The following is a 16,102-nucleotide window of genomic DNA, read 5'->3' as shown; positions in this document are numbered from 1 at the left end:
GTATTTTGTCACAGGGGCCTGAACAGACTAAGACAGGAAATTGCTAACGAATAGTTGGGGTGCTGCTGTAACAAATGCTTAAAAATGTGGAAGCAGCTTTGGAACCCTGTTGGGAGTCGAGGCTGGAAGAGTTTGGAGGTGAGTCTGACAAGGACCCAGAAGTTAAAGAGGAGAACCTCGGTCTTCCCAGGGAAGGCCTAAGGGGTCGTGAGCAGAATGTTAGTAAAGGTGTGGATGGTAAAGGTCATTCTGATGAGGTTGCAGAACAGAAGTGAGGAAGACAGGCCCTCTTTGTTGGAAAATGGCAAAGCCTTGGCTATCCCGGGTTCATGTTCTTCTAGTGTTTTGTAGAAGGTCGAATGTGTGAGTGTGAAACTGGATGTTTGGTGAAGGTGCAGCTTGCCTTCCTTTGAAAGCTCACTGTCCAATCTGAAAACGGAGAAATGACTTAAAGATGGAATGACTCATCCAAAGGGAAGCAGAAATTAACATTTTGGAAAATTATCAGCCTTCCCATAGCACAAAAAAATGGGAACACGTGTTCTGCAGAGAGTGCTAAAGGCGTGGCTGAGTGAGCGTTTGATGAGCAGACTGGCTTGATTGTGGCCACCCCAGCTGGAACTGAAGGGGACGGAGACAGGAAGGAGTGAAGGGAGACCGTGGGACTTCTCAGAGTTTATGAGATGGGACAGTGTCACGATTCTTTAAGACCCAGGGTGGACCCCAAAGGCTACTCAGAGATCGTCAGCACTACCTGCTCCAATCCAAGGCGGGGGGGGGGGGGCGGTAATTGTCTGGGTTTTGTCAGGCCAGATGGTCTCCATCCAACTGGTGGGACAGGCCAGAGACCAAGGCAGAGGGCCTCGGCCTGGGGAATATACCCAATGCAGCTGTGGGGCTGGGGCCATCCCCAGAGCCCTCAGACTGGCCAAGCCACGGGCACGCGACTGGAGCCTGGAAGAGCTGCGGGCACCCAACCCTGGTCAATTAGAGCTGCTGCGTGGACTGTGCCCAGCTAAGCCCTGGGGACAGGGACCCTATAGCAAGTCCAGAAGGCTGGGCTCCCGCTTGGCTGGATCTGGTGGGCAGAGTACTGGGGTCAAGAAGCTGATACTCGAGCCTTTGCGTTTGATGTTTTGCCAGACCTTCTTGACCTGTCGGCTCTTTCCTTCTGATGTCTCCCTTTTGAAATGGCAGTGTCCAGCCTCTACCTGTCCTGTGGTTGTATTTTGGAAGCACAGAACTTGCTTCCTTCAGCGGTTTCCAGCTGGAGAGGAGTTTGCCTCGGGATGAATTGGATATTGTGTCTGACACACAGCTTATTTAGATCCTATTTACATGTGGCTTTGGTAGCTCAGTTGGTACAGAATCCGCCTGCAATGCAGGAAACCCTGGTTCAATTCCTGGGTCAGGAAGATCCTCTGGAGAAGGGAAAGGCTACCCACTCCAGTATTCTTGGGCTTCCCTTGTGGCTCAGCTGGTAAAGAATCTGCCCGCAATGCGGGAGACCTGGGTTCGATCCCTGGTTTGGGAAGATCCCCTGGAGAAGGGAAAGGCAGTATTCAGGCCTGGAGAAATCCATGGACTATACAGTCCATGGGGTTGTAAAGAGTTGGACATGACTGAGAGACTTTCACTTCACTTCACTTTTGGACTCTAGACTTTTGAGTCAGTGCTGGGACCAGTTAAGACTTTGGGAGCTGTCAGGATGAAATAAATAATATTTTGCATATGAGAAGGATATGTCTTTAGGCAGGGGTCCAGGGTCAGAAAGGTAAAAGAGATATAAATGAATAAAAGTCAAGGTTAATACACTATCAAAAGACCAATTCCTCTATCAAAAGACAGTTGTGGGCTTTTGAATCCACATGGGCTCCAGTGAATCTGCACTTGGCTCTGTAGTTATCATCTTTGGGTTTTCTGGAACATTTTCTCCATGGTAATACTTCCTGTTCACATGGTGACATCAGGGAAATCTAACGTGATCCTGATGTCTATGGGCTGTGAAGTACAATCTGCATAGGCATAACCTCTTAAATTGAGAACAAGAGAAAGAGCGAGAAGAAAAGGTTTCAGTGTGTGACTATCAGCAATAGGGACACCAAGGATAATCCCCCAAAATGCCAGGACAGATCGTGACAACTGGTTCTTCCTCATCAATTTCACTTGTTCCCTGATCGTTTCGGACAATTACATCTTGCTCATGGGTCTTTGACCAGCAGCCCACCTCAGGAAGTCATTTGCTTCTGGTCAGGGTTGATCCTAGCAATCTTGAGCTTCTGTCCCCTCTTGCTTGACATGGATTCTTCACATGGTTTCTGGTTGTTCTCAGGAGTTTACATACATTGGATGATTTGGGCTGGATCTCAGGTGTTATCTGCTCTCTAGTGCTTACCAAGCTACCCTGAAATCACAGTGATTTGTTATTTCTGAGTTGATGTATTGGCTGAGGTCTGGGGGGTGTTCCTTCATCCACATGGTATTGGTTGGGATCCTTCTTGTGACTTGATTCAGCTGGGTGCATAGCCAAGGAGGCCCAAGCATTCTAGATGGCCTCAGTCCCATGTCTGGCAGTTGGTGCTGGCTGAGCTGGGTTTTATTATTCTCTTCCACGTGGCGTCTCATCCTCCAGAGTTTTTCTCTCTGTGGGGCCTCTCAAGCAAAATAGCCCAGACTTTTTTCCCATGGGACTGGATTCCAAGAGGGTAAGTACAGAAACTGAAAAGTCTCTTCTGCTTAGGCCTGGAAGCCACCTTGTATGACTTCTGCCACAGTCTTTTAGTCAAAGAAAGTAGCAGGGCCAGACCTGGTCAGGAGAAGGGGAAAGAGACTCTGCCTCTTGTTGGGAGGAGGAGTGGTTCAGCTGTATTGCAGGAGGATGTGCAGAATGGCAGCCACTGCAGGGGTCATCTCTGCCCATCTACTGAGAAGTGCTGCCTGTGCTCACATCTAAGAGAAAACCCAAGACCCGGGAAGACACTGTTCAAAGTTGGCCAGGATACCAAACGTGATACTGTCTTGTGGGGCCATGTGTTTCCAGCCACCTTGGGCCTGACAATCTATTTTGTGTACCCCCTAAGACTGTTAATAAGCAAAGGGATTTTAAACCTTGGAATACGCTCCATGGGCTTCCCAGGTGGCACTAATGGTAAAGAACCCACTGTCCGTGCAGGAGACGTAAGGGACACGGGTTTGATCCCTGGGTCGGGAAGATACCCTGGAGAAGGGAATGGCTACCCACTCCAGTATTCTTGCCTGGAAAATCCCACGGACAGAGGAGCCTGGTGGGCTACAGCTCATAGGAGTCCCAAAAGAGTGGGACACGACTGAGCAACTTAGCAGAGCATGATCTCTCAGCAGGTATAAAAGTCATTGTGCTGACTGCTTATCTCAGCTCTTGCATGAAAATAGGAGCATTTAAAAAATTATCTTTAAAAAAATTGACCCTAAGAAGTTAGGCAATTGCCAAAACATATTTTAAGTGTTTTCATTGAAGAGCAATTTATATAACATAAAATTAACCATCTGAAAGTGTACAATTCAGTGCCATTTAGTACCTTCACAGTGCTGTACAACTATCACTGCTGTCTAATTCCAGAACACTTTCATCATCCCAAACAGAAATCTAATGCCTGTTAACAGTCACTCGCCATTTCCTGCTCCCCTCAACCCTTGGCAACCTCCCATTTTACCTTCCACCTCTATGGATTTGCCTGTTCTGGACATTCCATTTAACTGGAATCATGCAATATGTGGCCTTTGGTGTCTGGCTTCTTTCGCTGAGCATCATGCTTTTGAGATTCATCCAAAATGTAGCATGAAGCAGTATTTTATTCCTTTTTGAAGTGAAGTGAAAATCACTCAGTCGTGTCCGACTCTTTGCAACCCTATGGACTATATAGTTATGGAATTCTCCAGGCCAGAATACTGGAGTGGGTAGCTTTTCCCTTCTCCAGGGGATCTTCCCAACCCAGGGATCAAACCCATGTCTTTTTATCAAAGACATAATTTATTTATGTATACAATAATTTAGATATTTTCAAAAATATCAAATCCTCCACTATTATTGTGGTATCGTGGTATATCAATTTCCCTTTTTATGTCTGTTAATGTTTGCCTTGTGTATTATGATACTTCTGTGTTGGCTGCATATATATTTACAGTCATTATGTCTTTCCACTTGGATTGATCTTTTGATCACTATGTAGTGTCCTTCTTTATCTCTCATGACAGCCTTTATTTTCAAGCCTACTTTGTTTGATGTAAGTATTGCTACTCTGGCTTTCTTTTGATTTCCATTTGCATAGAATACCTTTTCCCATCCCTTTATTTTCACTCTGTATGTATCTTTAGATTTAAAGTGAGTTTGTTGTAGGCAGCATATATATGGTCCTGTTCTTCTATCCATTCAGTTAGTCTGTGTGTTTTGGTTGGAGCATTTAGTCCATTTACATTTAAGGTAATGTAGTGGAAATCACTGCCAGCAAACAGAAAAGAGAATGAAAAGAAATAAGGACAGTTTAAGAGACCTCTGGGAGAAAATCAAGCACACTACTATTCACATTGTGGGGACTGCAGAAGAAGGAGAGAGAGAAAGGGACTGAGAAAAAATTTAAAGAGATAATAGCTAAAAACTTCCCTAACCTAGGAAAGGAATTAGGTACCCACGTCCAGGAAGCACAGAGAGTCCCAGGCAGGATAAACCCAAGGAGAAACACACCAAGAGACACTATAATCAAAATGACAAAAATTAAAGCCAGAATATGAAGAGCAGCAAGGGAAAATAAATACTACACAAGGGAACTCCCAAAAGGCTATCAGCTGATTTTTCAGCAGGAACTCTGAAGGCCAGAAAGGGAGTGGCACGATATATTTAAAGTGATCAAAGGGGAAAACCTATAACCAGGAATACTCTACCCAGCAAGGCTCTTGTTCAGGTTTGATGGAGAAATCAAAAGCTAAAAGGATTCACCATCAACCAACCAGCTGTATGACAGATGTTAAAGGAACTTCTTTAGGTGAGAAAGAAAAGGCCACAACCAGAAACAAGAAGATGACAAAATGGAAAATCTCACTGGTAGAAGCAAACACACCAGAAAGGTAGGAAATCATCTACACACAAAGTTAGTAGGGAGGTTAGAAGACAATAGTATTAAAATCATCCATATCCATAATAAGCAGTTAAAGAAAGTGAAGTCGCTCAGTAGTGTCTGACTCTGCGACACCATGGACTGTAGCCTACCAGGATCCTCCATCCATGGGATTTTCCAGGCAAGAATACTGGAGTGGGTTGCCATTTCCTTCTCCAAGAGATCTTCCCGACCCAGGGGTTGAACCCGGGTCTCCTGCATTATAGGCAGATGCTTTACCATCTGAGCCACCAGGGAAGTCTTAAGCAGTTACTGCTAAGTTGCTTCAGTGATGTCTGACTCTGTGCAACCCCATAGAAGGCAGCCCACCAGGCTCCCTCATCCCTAGGATTTTCCAGGCAAGAACACTGGAGTGGGTTGCCATTTCCTTCTCCAATGCATGAAAGTGAAAAGTGAAAGTGAAGTCCCTCAGTCATGTCCGACTCTTAGCGACCGTTAAGGGATACACAAAACAATCAGACATAAAATATGACATCAAAACCAGTATTCATGAGGGGAGGTGAGTACAAATGCAGGGACTTTAAAATGCATTTGAAATTAAGAGATCAGCAACTTAGGGGCTTCCCTGATGGCTCAGATAGTAAAGAATCTGCCTGCACTGCAGGAGACCTGGGTTTGATCCCTGGGTTGGGAAGAGCCCCTGGAGAAGGGAAGAGTTACCCACTCCAGTATTTTGGCCTGGAGAATCTCACAAGATTCTGTATAGTCCATGGGGTTGCAGAGTTGGACATGACTGAGCGACTTTCACTTTTTTAGGGCTTCCCTGATATATATGTATGTGATAGAACAATAACATATAGATATATATAGATTGTTGTACAAAAACCTCATGGTAACTGCAAAACAAAAATCTATAACAGATATACAGACAATACAGATGAATCCAAACATATCACTAAAGATAGACATCAAATCACAAGAGAACAAAAGAAGAGGCAAAAAAGACCTACAAAAACAAATCCAAAGCAATTAACAAAATGCCCATAGGAATATACATATGGTGCATTCTGATCAGGCTTCATTTCTCCTGGACCCCTCACCCCCTCCCACGTTATTCACATGTGCTGTATGGTAGGTCACTCAAGCCAGGCAAAGGGGCAAACCTTGCTGTTCTCCGAGCCCTGTTAGAGGAGACTGGTCAACTGCTGGATAAGAGCACAGCAAGCACCCTGGAACCAGAAATGCCCGTGGCCTTGACAGTGTAACCAGAGTCACAATATTTGATAACAACACACAGGAGAAAGTAACACGATAACCAGTAAGAATTTTAGCTCCTCTGTGAAGGACGGTCCTTTGCTACTTGTTCTGTTTGCTTGTTTATTTTCTTATAATTGGCCTCAGTTCTGAAATAACCATACCCAGGGGCAGCAGGACAGCACCTCTGCTAGCAGAATTTTGAGCTCTCAGTGCCTAGTATGGTGATGCAAAAAATTCCACTCTCTCGGTAGAATACCTGTGCTGAAGAGATATTGATTACTTAAAGACCCTTTCTCTTTTGCGTGCTCAGGCCTTTCTACTGTATTATACATAAGCTTTTAAAACATTTACTGACTTATTACACTTTATATGTATTATGCAAATTGACACAAACAGTGACAGTGAAAGATGTTCCAGTGGCAATGTCTTTAAACCATTAAGATTTTAAGGTTTTGAGTATAATGAAAACCACCGTGCCGAGCACAAAACAATGTTTATATTACAGTAATTTTCTGAATTTGAGTGTCATGAAGGGCAGTTTTGTTTATACACAGACAAGAATGTATCAGCAAAAAGTGATCATGTCCTTCTGTATTCTCTGTCTCTATGAATTGTAATTCCTTTGGAGATTGTCCAGGTAAAGATTACTTGCTGATTACCTCAATTTATTATTCACCCAAGGTCTCAAAGTCAATGGATTAGGGAATCTTAGAAATTATAGTGGGTCAAGATAGAAGAAAACTACGATCACAGTTCATGAATGAGTCACTCACTGTACAAAATGGAGTAGCTTTGTAGGGTTACATAATTACTGCTATTGTTGGAAATTTAAAAGGATCAATTGTTAAAAAACACATTATTTTAACTCAATTAAGTTCAAATCATGTGTTTACATTTACAGAACCATAGCTATTTAGTCTAAGAAGTCCTAACATATCTGATCTATAGGATAACTCTCAGGAGTTTAGGAAGTTACATTTAATAGTTTCTTGTAAAAAATTAATAAATACATCTCAAATCTTGCAAAAACCCAAATGTAGTGTTTTCATGGTATTTTATATTGTGATAAAATTAGGGAGAAGACAGCGCTATCTTTTAAATGAAAATTAACAAAACAATTTATATAAGGATTTACTTAGCATAGAAATATTGAAGGAACTAGGAGTTTGAGATTATTCCCTTGGCTTTATTTTCTCAAGTGGAGTACAAGTAAGGCTACGACTTGATACGCGTGTCCAAACATTTTAATCACAAGATTAAAACAGGGTTGTGTCATTTGGAGATGAATGCAGTGACTGGGGTCTTTGCAACCTGAGGCCACCCAGTTAACTGGCCTTAGAATCCCATGACTGGTGGGAACTTGAGAAGACTCCCAAGTGTTGGAGCCTGGTCATTGCCCCTGGAGGTGTGTGGAGCAGGTAAACCTCTTGGCTTTCCCATTCCAATTTGGCTCAAAGGTCACTGCCCTGTTTATCTCTCTTATGTTGTTAAAGCCCTTGACATATTGGTAAGTGTGTTTAATACAGAAGGGGTTTCTGAAGCTTCTTGGTCTCTGTTAACATTTGGCCTGATAGCAATATGTGTTCCTTTCCCTTATCCTGTAACTTAGCAACCAGGATATTTCAACAATTACAGAAAAAAAAAAAAATCCAGTTTTCCATTTTGTCTCTTCCAAAAACTTTTTAGAGAGAGAAGGCACATATTGAGGAAACCCTACTGCTTAGACTTTTACTATAAGAGCCTAGTTGGTTTTATATGGTTAGGTATAGATTTTGAATATGTATTAGAATATAATAACCTCAAATTCTATGATCTTACTGATTAATGTTTCTCTTTTCCTTTTGGAGCATTTAGAAATTGTCTTTGTCCACAGAAAAAAAACATGATGTGGTGTGGTCCCCACAAGATCAACTTCTTGAATTCACTTAAGGATCTGAATAGGTTTACCAACCAGAAATGCCAACAAATTACACATTTCAAACAGTTGGCTACTACCACAAAACAACAAAAGCCCGCAAAATTCTGTTGTTGTTGTATGATCACTTCAACTTGAGCGGACGGTGTTATCTTTTTCTCACTTCGTTTTGGCTGCACACTGATCACGTCTTTATAGGACAGTAATTGTGAAAACATGATTTTCTTTTGAGGGAATAGAATGATAAGTAAAGCTGTCTTCTTGCCAGCCTGCTTGATGGCAATGCTGGACTGTAGATGATTTAGAACAGTCTCTTTCCGTTGTGTTGGTCCTTGTCGGGAAAGCCACCTCAGCAGCTTTCTCTGAGGTTTTTGCTCAGAGGCCCAGCCCTTGGGGGTGAGCTGTGAGTGTGCAGGTGGCCCGGACCCTGCCACCGCTCTGAGCCAGCCCACGGTTTCTTCTGTGTCTTCACCTCGAGGGAGCAGGACTTTTATAGCCTTGTGGGTGTGGAAGCTTCCAGTTCCAAAGGTTTGCGTCCTGAGATTCTTTGAGACCAACCAGAACAGGGGTTCTCTGGGGTTTTAAGAACCTCGGTGTCTTTGCTTGTTCATTTCCTCTGGAAGCAGGTAGCTTTCACAGGAAACTCTTCCCACTGGTATGCATATGGAAGAGAAAGCCTCGTCCTAACCCAGGAGAAGTATCTTCTTGAACTCTCTGGTGGGCTGGAGACTGTTCAGGAGGACCCCGATGAGGACAGGAGTCCCCCCTACTGCAACTGTGTCCCAAATAGGGGTCTTGATTGAATGCATAGGAACTCAGGCACTCCTCGGTGTGAGTTGACAGGCAAAGGGGACCTCCCGTGTGAAAGTTCCAACCTCATGCTGGCCCCCAAAGCTTCTCCCACCCTCCTGCCCTGGTGCCTTTTCCTGAGATTCCTCTGCTTCTTCAGAGGGGAAGATAGACAGAAAACCCACAAGAATATACCATGACTTACGCACCAGGTAGGCGAGAATGAACAATCCCAGCTCTGACAGTAGTGCCAAGCGGGCAAGGGACACCAAGCGTTAGGAGCACTCTGCTGCTGGGACCGTAACTTGGTGCAGGTGTCTCCCCTGGGTGACTGTCTGTGCCCAGCGGAGAGACATACTGGGCACAGGCTCCAAGATGAACTTTCACAGAACGTTTGCCTCTTTTGCCTGAGCAAAAACTGGACAGCACATAAGTGCCCATCAGCAGTAGAACAGAGAAATCAACTGTGCTGTATTCAGACATTGAAAGATCATATTGGAATGACAATTATTTAAGTATAGCTGGGTTGAATAACACGGGTGAATTGCATAAACATTACGGCGAGTGAAAGAAGAGACACACAAACTAACCTATACTGCGTTATTCCATCCACATAAAGTCCCAAAATAGGCCAAGGGAAGGAAACTTTTGTTCGGGAAGCTTCTTTAGCAGGCAACAGTCTAAAGAAGAATGAGGACGTGATGATTGCAAAAATGAAGACAAGATGTGGAAAGAGGGCTGACTGAGCTGCCAAGTGCTGACCCAGGTGTTCACTGCAGAATTGCTGTTTACAGTGTAAAACATATTTCCCGTGCTTTATTTCAGGTAGCTTTATTGAAGTATAACTTACATATGAAAAGCATATTGTTTAAAGTGACAATATGGCACATTTTGGCACATATGTACACCCGGGAAAGCACCACAATCAAGATGAGTGTAGCCATCACTTCGAAAGTTCCTTGCACCCCCTCTAAATCCCCTCCTTGCAGCACTCCAATTCCTGGGCAATCCCCCACTGCTTTCTATCACTATATGTTTGTTCTCTGCATTTTCTAGAGTTTTATTAACATATCAATGGACTCACAATATAGACTCTTTTTTTTTCTCTTGGCTTCTTTCACTCAGCACGATTACTTGGAGGTTCACCCAGGTGGCTGCATCTTTCAGTATTTCCTTCCTCTTTGTTGTTGAGCAGGATTCCCTTGTGTGACAGACCACAGTCGGCTTCTCATTCATACTCTGAAGGATGTTTGAGATGTTTCCAGTTGGAACTGTTACAATAAACCTGCTCTGAACACTTCATGGGAAATAGATGGGGAAACAGTGGAAACGGTGTCAGACTTTATTTTTTTGGGCTCCAGAATCACTGCAGATGGTGACTGCAGCCATGAAATTAAAAGACACTTACTCCTTGGAAGAAAAGTTATGACCAACCTAGATAGCATATTCAAAAGCAGAGACATTACTTTGCCGACTAAGGTCCGTCTAGTCAAGGCTATGGTTTTTCCTGTGGTCATGTATGGATGTGAGAGTTGGACTGTGAAGAAGGCTGAGCGCCAAAGAATTGATGCTTTTGAACTGTGGTGTTGGAGAAGACTCTTGAGAGTCCCTTGGACTGCAAGGAGATCCAACCAGTCCATTCTGAAGGAGATCAACCCTGGGATTTCTTTGGAAGGAATGATGCTAAAGCTGAAGCTCCAGTACTTTGGCCACCTCATGTGAAGAGTTGACTCATTGGAAAAGACTCTGATGCTGGGAGGGATTGGGGGCAGGAGGAGAAGGGGACGACCGAGGATGAGATGGCTGGATGGCATCATGGACTCGATGGATGTGAATCTGAGTGAACTCCGGGAGATGGTGATGAACAGGGAGGCCTGGCGTGCTGCGATTCATGGGGTCACAAAGAGTTGGACACAACTGAGCGACTGAACTGACTGAACTGAACATAAAAATGCACAGAGTTTAATTTCAGGTTGAGAGAGCAGACTGCATGTCTGTATCTAATTCTGCCCTTCAGTAAACTACAGTCCAGAGACTTTTGAGAGAAAAAAAAAACCATGAATCTCCACGAAACTGGAGGGCAGAGGCTGAGGCCCCAGCAACAACATTTTGTGAGCTGAGAAAACATGTGAGTGACAATACAGTATATTAACATATATATATATGGAATGTAGAAAGATGGTAATGATGACCCTATATGCGAGACAGCAAAAGAGACACATATGTAAAGAACAGACTTTTGGACTCTGTGGGAGAAGGCGAGGGTGGGATGATTTGACAGAATAGCATTGAAACATATATATTACCATATGTGAAATAGATCGCCAGTCCAGGTTCGATGCATGAGACAGGGCGCTCAGGGCTGGTGCACTGGGATGACCCTGAGAGATGGGATGGGGAAGGAGGTGGGAGGGAGGGTCAGGATGGGGAACACATGTACACCTGTGGCTTATTCATGTGAATGAATGGCAAAAAGCACTACAATATTGTAAAGTAATTAGCCTCCAATTAAAATAAATCAATGAAAAAGAAAGAAAAAAAAACGTGGGTGAGTGGAAACTGACTTAGCCAATAACAAAGCCAGAGGATCAAGCAAGGGGTCAATGGGTTGTGAAATTCTACCTGGACAGGGCAAGGCTCTTTTTTTTCTGTACCCAGATTGGGGCCCCTAGCCAGGGTTTACAAATGTCTTCTCTGGGGAATCCAGATGGGACTGACCTTCCAATCACTCTCCCAGAATTGCAGGACAAGAACTGCCAAATTGAGAAGGCCTCATGAAAATTAGCCAAGGCAACACCCCCGATGCTTTATTCAGAGCACTGAGGACAAAGGGAAGAGTCAACACATTTACAGAGAGAGGGGCCAGAAGTCACAAGAAAGACTCAAGATTCAGAAGGGCGACCCTTGAAACCAGAGCTAAGGCACAAATTCCTCTAGATGCCGGAGTAGAATGATTTCCAACCTCAAACTGTGTAAGCAGCCCAATAGGCAGGATAGAGACGTCATCAGACACAGTGAGTTCTCGCAAATGTCCCTCCTGCCTACTCGTCTCAGGGACCTGAAGGTCAACCCAACAGAGGAAGGCAAGAGCTACAGGGAAACAAAGCGCCGATGGGGGAGGAGCCCCCAGAGGAGGGTCAGGCCTAACCCCAGGTCCCAAGGCTGGAGGCCGCCAGCCTGGATGGGAAAAAAAAAATGTAAAAGACAGACACGTGTGATCCTGGGTCTCCACCCCAGCCCTGCCAGATGCCCAACCAGGGAGCCCTGTTTCCCAGTAGTTGCTCGTGACCATGCCTACTGGCATCTTCGAAAGGGAGCTCCCTGAGAAGCAGAGGCCAGACCACAGCTCTGTCCAGCTTCCCATCTCTGGGGAGCCTGGACCCTACCATGATGATATGACAAAGATGCTATTTCCTTCCTGCCCTGGATAACAAAGGCAATAGACAAGCAGGTGTGTCTTGGGAGTTTCTCTGTTGGGACAACTGACGTTTGAATGCCAAGGGTGGGTGCAGAACAAGGTGCACTTTGCCCCCGTGGCACTTACCTTTGGGTGGGGAGATGAAACTCAGCACGTCTCTAGATCCTGTAACATTGGGGAGAGGTGGCACCTGGAGTAAGTGCAGAGCCCAGGTGTGGAGTGGGATGATACAGCACAGCAGCGGCAATTGTAGGAGCTGTGGGTGGGGGCGCTTCTCCAAGCCCAGGACACTCGAGCGATTGCTTCCAATTTCCTTTGAAGCAATTGGGATCTCTTTTTGTCAATTTCTCCTGGGAACCAGGAAAACATGTCTTCCGGTAGTATACCCTGTTAGGTCCATACCTATGTCATGGAGGAGAGTTTTAGCCAACTGTGTGCTGTTGTAAATACTTATAATGTTTCTATAAATTACGGGGTTTTGACATTCTGGGTGGGGAAACATGGCCCTTCCCTGGGCCATCCAATTCTCTGAGATAGCAAAGGGCCCAGACAGGTGTATGTCTTAGATGTGCAAACCAATTTAGTGCCAGGCCTCATGCATCTGTTTCGACAGCCTGGGAGGCAATTTTCCTCCACCCTCATCATCCCAAAGCCAGCCGCCAGGTGACTAGAGACCCCCACCCCCAGCCCAAAGCTCGCCGAGACTAGCCAAAGCAGCCATTTGTCTTCACCCTGTTCACAGCTATTCATCCTGTCCTGCCTTGCCCTCAGAGACCCCAATAACAGCCTTAACCTACAGCTTCTCCTGACTTCTGACCACCCTGGGGCTTCCCCATGTGGCCCCACAGGTCAAGTATCCTGTCTCTAGAACCCGAGAAGGGAAGGCACTTTATTTTCCTGGGGCCCTGTCCCCTGTTGCTGCCTGGACCTGCTGTATCAACCTTTAAAAGAATATGAAACACCAACTCAAAGCCCTTTCTCTGTCTCGCCCCCAAAAAAATGCTGTTATATTCCTGCCCATTTCTTCTTCGAGCATTTCCAGTAAATTGTGCTTTCTCTGCTTCAGTGAAAAGAAAGAAAGTGAAGTCGCTCAGTTGTGTCCAACTCTTTGGACCCCATGGACTGTAGCTCAAGTGGAGCCCATGGCTCTTCCGTCCATGGAATTTTCAAGGCAAGAGTACCGGCTGCTGCTGCTGCTAAGTCGCTTCAGTCGTGTCTGACTCTGTGCGACCCCATAGATGGCAGCCCACCAGGCTCCCCCATCCCTGGGATTCTCCAGGCAAGAACACTGGAGTGGGTTGCCATTTCCTTCTCCAATGCATGAAAGTGAAAAGTGAAAGTGAAGTCGCTCAGTCATGTCTGACCCTCAGCGACCCCATGGACTGCAGCCTACCAGGCTCCTCCGTCCATGGGACTTTCCAGGCAAGAGTACTGGAGAGGGTTGCTATTTCCTTCTCCAGGGGATCTTCCTGACCCAGGGATCGAACCCAGGTCTCCCACATTGTGGGCAGATGCTTTACCAGCTGAGCCACCAGGGAATCCCAGGGAATCACCAGCCACCAGGGAAACTGCTTCAGTGAAGGGCTGCTCATAAAGATTCTTCACAGTGACTTCTTGATGGCAAAGTACTCTCCTCATTGACATAAAATGATACTTTTTGGGTCCCACTTCATATTCTCTGAATTCTCCTTTGTCAGACACTAATGTTGCTTTTTCTATTAATTTATGAAAGGGGGAAGCTGAGAGTGCACACTTCTCTGAAGAGTACAGCCAAGGCACATGCTGTTTAAATGAACTGGTCCATCCAAGGGGCAAACTGGCTGGGAGTGGTGAGCCCACAGGGTGGAGGGGGACCAGGGGCATCTTTGTAACTGCTTCAGGTTTAATCAGCCCATTCTGGTAATGAGCAATTATCTGAAAGGAAACACCCTGTAGAAGGACGGTGAGTATGAAGTCCATGAAGATCAGGAGCTGTTGCACCAAATGCAACATCGGTGTCTGGAAGGGTGACTTTACAGAAATACTAATTCAGAAAAAGAAATCTGGGTTAGAGGGAGAAGAGGAGGGAGAAATTTCCAGTGGGCTGACTTCCTTATCTTTCAAGAAGAGCTATAGCCCAATATTGTTCAATCAAGTAGTAAAGGTTGACTATATTGTTTAATTATTATTTGACTATATTGTTTAATGATAATTATGTAATTATTATTATTGAAGATCCAGATTCCCCCACAGTCAGTCCCTCCCATCAGGAAGCTTCCACAAGCCTCTTATCCTTCTCCATCAGATGGCAGACAGAATGAAAATCACAATCACAGAAAACTAACCAAGCTGATCACATGGATCACAGCCTTGTCTAACTCAATGAAACTATGAGCCATGCCGTGTAGGGCCACTCAAGATGGGTCATGGTGGAGAGTTCTGACAAAACGTGGTCCACTGGAGAAGGGAATGGCAAACCACTCCAGTATTCTTGCCTTGAGCATGAACAGTATGAAAAGGCAAAAAGATAAGACACTGAAAGATGAATGTCCCAGGTTGGTAGGTGCCCAATATATTACTGGAGATCAGTGAAGAAATAACTCCAGAAAGAATGAAGAGACAGAGCCAAAGTGAAAGAATGAAAAGACAGAGCCAGAGTGAAAAAAACACTGACATTTTAGGAATCAATGAACTAAAATGGACCAGGATGGGTGAATCTAAGAGCAAGAATCCCTTAGAAGAAATGGAGTAGCCCTCATAGTCAACAAGAGTCTGAAATGCAGTACTTAGGTACAATCTCAAAAGCAACAGAATGATCTCTGTTCATTTCCAAGCCAAACTACTCAATATCACAGTAAATCCAAGTCAATGCCCCAACCACTAATGCCAAAAAAAGCTGAAGTTCAATGGTTCTGTGAAGACCTACAAGACGTTCAAGAACTAACACCCTAAAAAGATGTCCTTTTCATCATGGGGGACTGGAATGCAAAAATAGGAAGTCAAGAGATACTTGGAGTAACAGGCAACTTTGGCCTTGGAGTACAAAATGAAGCAGGGCAAAGGCTAACAGAGTTTTGCCAAGAGAACGCACTTGTCATAGCAAACACCCTCTTCCAACAACACAAGAGATGACTCTACACATGGACGTCACCAGATGGTCAATACCAAAGTCAGGTTGATTATACTCTTGGCAGCTGAAGATGGAGAAGCTCTATACAGTCAGCAAAAAAGACTGGAGCTGACTATGCCTCAGCTCATGAACTCTTTATTGCAAAATTCAGACTTAAATTGAAGAAAGTAGGGAAAACCACTAGACCATTCAGGTATGACCTAAATCAAATCCCTTATGATTATACAGTGTAAATGACAAACAGATTCAATGCATTAGATCTGATAGACAGAGTGCCTGAAGAACTATGGGTGGAGGTTCGTGACATTGTACAGGAGGCAGTCATCAAGATCATCCCCAAGAAAAAGAAATGCAAAAAGGCACAATGATTGTCTGAGGAGGCCTAACAAAAAGCTAAGAAAAGAAGAGAAGTGAAAGGCAAAGGAGAAAAGGAAAGATATATCCATCTGAATACAGAGTTCCAAAGAACAGCAAGGAGAGATAAGAAAGGCTTCCTAAGTGATCAGTGCAAAGGAATAGAGGAA

Source organism: Budorcas taxicolor, chromosome X, assembly GCF_023091745.1.
Source record: "Budorcas taxicolor isolate Tak-1 chromosome X, Takin1.1, whole genome shotgun sequence".
Taxonomy (NCBI): domain Eukaryota; kingdom Metazoa; phylum Chordata; class Mammalia; order Artiodactyla; family Bovidae; genus Budorcas; species Budorcas taxicolor.
The sequence above is the reverse complement of the archived record's forward strand: the minus strand, read 5'-3'. Positions refer to the sequence as shown.